Genomic DNA, 5,264 nt, shown 5'->3' with positions numbered 1-5,264 from the left:
TCCTACTCCTCCTCCTCCTCCTCCTCCTCCTCCTACTACTAGTAAGTGTGCACGTGCAACGCACGTATTATCATGTGAAAAATTATCATCATTCGTTCTAGAAAATAATGAACAAAAATATAGTGTGCTAACACAAGAGAGGCAATATAGACGTTTAACAATGTTGTGATACAAAACATGTCACTTGGACTAAAAATGAGTGAACATATTTGTCATCAATCATGAGTAAACCGGCAATGTTCGAGGAAATTCAAAGAAGTATATCATGATTTTCTATTTTTCTTGACCAAATAATTTTCTAATCCTTGCCAACAATGATTGACAAGTGGTATAGACATATTATCTTATTGTGATTAACAAGTCATGCGAATATAATTATACATTGGTATTATGATTTTTTTTCAAAAATAGAAGGCATAACCATGAAGAAATCGATGCACAACAAAGTATTTTTAAAGGACACCACCAGTTCACACACATAAATGATATACATGAGTATACTGAGTAATCATGCACGCAGGCATGGCACAGAGGGAGTACAAATGATCCCTTCATTTCTAAAGAAAAGGGGGAATGTCCCAATCAGTTCTGGAAACATAGTCATGGGGTACAAATGTTGAACCTACTGGCAAAACTTGTGCCTATCTGCTGAGCACATCATTCATTATATTCAACTCCATTCTCTTAGAACAAATCTAGAAGGATGGAAACACAAACCAACTCATGCACAAAAAAAAGCTCATTGCCTCTCAACGCTATTCGTATGGATGTTCTTTTTCGAAAAAAGTCCATTTTACTACCCTGAAGGAAATTGGTGGTTCACATAACCCCCTGATCTTTATTTCTGTTCCTTTTACCCCCTGAACAATCTCATACCGGAAAAAATCAGTCCCTGGGAGGAGGTTTTACTTCACTGGTTGCTGACGTGGCAATGGTCAATGGCCGGTTTTGACCTGCGGGTGAGTCTCCCTCATCAGGCTGGGTTGAGACGGAGGAGCTCCTCCCAAGCCTCCCCTCGTAGCTGCCTCCCTCCCGAGCACCGCGCCCGACCCTGCCGCCTCTAGATGACATCGGCGACCGCCGGAGTTCCAAGCTGCCGTCCTAACGCCCTACTTCTCCTTTCTCCCTTCTCTCTTCTCCCAGCTCACGTATAGGTCAACCGTCGGCACAAGCTCGCTAGCGGGCCGTCTTCACATTGTCGCCGAACTCCGGATCCGACCGGAACCAGACTATATGGGGCTGCTACCCCCGGATCTGGTAGCCCCCTCGGGCTCCCCTGCACCTGCATCGCTGCAGCGCCGCTGCCCTGCTACCTCCCGCGCGAAGACAGGGACAAGCACGCCTGGGGGTTGAGCCGCCGCCACCACAAGCTTGCCGTCGTGTCGTCTTCACACCCACGCTAGACTCCAGACCGGCCAGAACCAGACCTAATGGGGCCGCCATCCCTGGATCTGGCCGCCCCATGCCTCCCCGCGCCGCCTGCCTCACTGTCTCGCTGAGGAGAGGGACGACGATGCCCGAGAACTGGGCCACCACCACCCATTTTACGCCCAGCGGTGCTCCATCGCCAGCCGCTGCAGCACCTCCCCGTCGTTCGTGCCCTTAGCTTCGTCGTGCTCCGGCTAGCCACCGGCTAAACCTACCATTAGCACTTAGTTAATCCACCCCCTAGTCACTGCCAAGCGGGTCCCATTGCCTAATTAACCATGGGCTAATTTCCTGTTTCAATTAAGTTAATCCTCGTGGCCCCACCCGCAGGTCAAACCACCATTGACCAGCGCCACATCAGCTGGAAGTTGAGACAAAACACCCAAGAGCAGAAAAATAGATCAGGGGTAATGTGAACCACCAACTTTGTTCAAGGTAGTAAAATGGACTTTCTTCTTCTTTTTCTTGACACCGTATTTGGAAACTCGGAGGTTGCAGTAAATTGAAAGTCTTGCAAGAGCGGGTTTGGTCAAGTCAGGCATGTAGTAGCTTCCAGTGACCTGGTTCTTGACAGCATTGGCCATCTTGCGGAACTCGTTGTGCATGCGAGTGGAGAACACACAAGGCTTGGTCTACTGCGTCTTCATCTTCGTTGTCAAGAGGACCACAGTCATCTCCTTTTCAGCAGCTAGCTGCACCAACTCTTATTGTTTGACAGGTCAGAGAACAATAGGAGTGGACATTGCAGGTAAGCTTAATAGGTAAGCATAAAAGGTTCAGGCGGTATTTTCATTTCCAGTGAACTGGACAAATAAAGTAGAAATGGACAAGCTAATGCCATGTGTGCACAACCAGCATATGAAAGACCAATGTAGTACAGGAGCGGGACATGATTTTAGTTCATAGATAATCAGTGAACAAGAGGGAATCATTTTAGTTTAGAAACAATACAAATTGGCAATGGATGTCAAACTGCAAGAACATAAGAGACATGTGAAACTATCTTACATAGTTGTGCATGTTTAGCTTAGTATGTGAAGCATTTGCCAAACGCCCAAGAAAACAATACGAAAATAGATCGAAGCACACGTACGACCGAGGCTGCGATGGAATTTGCCAGAGATGAACGTGACCTTCGACGCACAATAGACCGTTGGAAGGACCTGATCGGACCTGAAGATGCAGAAAACCCATAATACCTTATTATTTATAATTATGACATGCCTCCGAAGTATCAAAACGTGTTTATGAACAGAAATACATTGAGATAGCATGCAGATCAGGAAAAAGTACAACTCACTTTGAACCAACCCGACGTAGTTGGGTTCACCGGATCTTCTCCACCGACAACTTCATTGTAGTTTCTGCACAATAACACATTCTCTGAAGAAATATATTCTGCACACAACAACGGGTTCTCTGAAGAAATGTATTCTGCACAATAGATTAAAGTTTCAGCACGATAGCTCAAAAAAGATGGACATTAACAACAAGCAAGCGGGCTGAATGGAGAAACCATGTAATTCAAGTGTGCTCCCAGTTGCCAGTGTATACTGCACTGAAGAAGCTGCAACACCTACACCAACTTTTAAAAGCTGGATGGGGATCTCCCATCCAACTTCATCCAAGCAATCAAATGCTACATAAAGATATGGTAGTCGTTCAGTGAACTTGCATTAAAACTGCCATTGTTTTCCCTGTAAAGACCTTGGATCATTAGATGGCATATTAAATACTGGATTATAATAAGGTTAGAAAAAAAACCAAACTTGATCGGAGGCACTGGTAAGAAAGCACTCAAGGTGTTTATTTTTATTTTTAGAGAATGGCTCAAAGACTCGGATAGTGTTGGAAACTGTTATAAATTCAAGCAATATTGATTATATTAAAGCATCTTGTTTATAACCGTGCTTAGCTTTGAGTTGACTAAGGAAGTTTGTGCTTGTAAGTTTCAGGAAGAGAACTTATCTTCAGTGAACATAGATCCATGGTATTCAGCATACCACTACTCGCATCCATCCTTTGTTAAAAGACTGCCTGCACTTGAAGACTTGAAGCCTGCATGGGAAAAGTTTCATACAAGGGGACAAGTTCAATTGCTAATATATAGAAATGAAATTAGTAATTCATGCTTCAAGTCGTGAGTCCCAATCAAAAAAGATTGAAGAAGCCGGTCTTTCCAATAAAAAGAATCATTGCACCAGCACCAAAATTGTAAAATTCACATAAAAAGAGCATCAAGCAAACAGCAAATTAGATCTAAACGTATTTTGATTAATACAATGGAGTTTGAGTAGCATTAACATATCGTGCAGTACTTAAATGTTTGGAATTACAGTTAAATAAATAACAAACCATTCCACTTATAAACAAGGTGAAAATGTGCAGAATTTTTCCTTTCGGAAGGCTAACATTTTTTATGTTGGCGGCAGGTGCTGATGCAAATGATTTCCTACATAATATAATTTTTTTAAAAGGTTCTAGGCTTCCAGCAATGTACAAAGTAGGAAAATGAACTCGTGGGTACCAACTCTTTTGGATACAGTGTCATAGACTGAATAGATGCTGGAAACCATTATGCGAACATTGCCAAGTTCGATAGTTCAATTACCAGCTAATATCCCAGAACTTGATGGTTGTACCATGTGCGCTTGACAATTTGTGGATCCTGAGGAAGGAAAAAAAACATAATTAACAGCAGGCACTGAGCTACACAGGAATAAATCAGATATGTTTGCATGTATCAGCATCATTGCTGAACCAACCCAGGAAAAAACACAATTTGTGGATTACTTAATGAAGCAAGGTGCAGGCCCGGTGCCCGGTCTAAGTAATCGCACAATGAATAAATCAGATTGTTTCCATGTATCAGGATCATTCTCTAGCGATCTAGACTTAACTTTCAGATGAACACTCAAATGTGTCACACAATCAGATTTACTGACCTACAATGTGACTAAGAATCTGAAGACTCCAATTAGCAACTTGACAAGCAATTAGATGAAGATAATACTGAAGCTGCTCAAACAAAAATGTCAGGCAGTGTACAGATCGTTGCTGAATAGACCACTGCCGCAGTATGGGGACGGCGCAGTGACGCATGCCTCGTGCCCGCCCACCGAGATCCCCTCTATGCCGGACCCCTCCACCTCCATGCCCTTTCGCTGCTCCTGGGCGCGCTGGCGGCAGTAGTGATCCTCGACGGTGAGCGCCGGGTCGAGCACCGAGAGCAGCCCGCTCCCCGCGCCCCACCGGCCCCGGAGACGATTGAGGCGTCCGCCTCCTTCGAGGCGAGAGACTGGAAGCGTGAGGCAGTGCCGGGGGGCGGGGAGAGGAAGCGGCGGTGGGTGAGGCGTAACAGGGCGAGGGAGAAGAGAGATATGGTAGTCGCCTTCTGCCGCGCGCTTGTCGTGTGGGATGGAGAAGAGGGAGAAGAGGGAAACAGGGGAGAGATGGCCTGTGTCGCGTGGGGCGGCGGCGGAGAACCTACAGGCGACGGGGCCGTGAGGAGAGGTGCGCTGTTTCCGGGGATCGTGGGAGGGAGATCCGGACTAATTGCGTTCCGCAGATCATGGTGGGCCGCGTGAATCGAGGCTTGAGGGATGTGGAGCGCAGACGATTGGCAGACAACAGCGTCTGCTTGGCAGAACGTTCGATCTGAGACGTTGATTCAAACGGCAGACTATTCGCGTAATATGGACAGTAGGATGTGTTTAAGTTAATTTGATCGGAGGGTCCTCGTTATCCCGTATACGATTTGTTGTGTGGCTTTAGAGAGAGTTATGTTTGCTCTTTTAATAGTAGTGTAGACTACTACTGCTGCTGCTGCTGCTGCG

General features: G+C 45.6%; 1 long non-coding RNA gene across 4 annotated transcripts; it reads right to left on the bottom strand.

Annotated features, from left to right (window-relative positions):
* Positions 1 to 508: 508 nt before the first annotated feature.
* Positions 509 to 4,993, bottom strand: LOC147972718 (uncharacterized). 4 transcript variants are annotated; one of them, XR_015602653.1, is made up of 5 exons: positions 4,374 to 4,993; positions 4,040 to 4,096; positions 2,729 to 3,486; positions 2,437 to 2,601; positions 509 to 2,120 (listed from the first exon to the last, which is right to left on the bottom strand). It is a non-coding gene; the product is annotated as an uncharacterized LOC147972718 (long non-coding RNA). The 4 variants fall into 4 exon arrangements; XR_015602654.1 differs by having other exon boundaries at positions 509 to 2,601; positions 2,729 to 2,862; positions 2,945 to 3,486; XR_015602651.1 differs by having other exon boundaries at positions 509 to 2,601.
* Between the last annotated feature and the right edge of the window lie 271 nt (positions 4,994 to 5,264).

This window comes from Triticum urartu, chromosome 5A (genome assembly GCF_056163025.1).
Source record: "Triticum urartu cultivar PI428250 chromosome 5A, HENAU_Tu73, whole genome shotgun sequence".
In the NCBI taxonomy this organism is placed as follows: Eukaryota; Viridiplantae; Streptophyta; class Magnoliopsida; order Poales; family Poaceae; genus Triticum; species Triticum urartu.
Note: the sequence above shows the minus strand (reverse complement) of the source record. Positions and strands in the feature narration are given on the sequence as shown.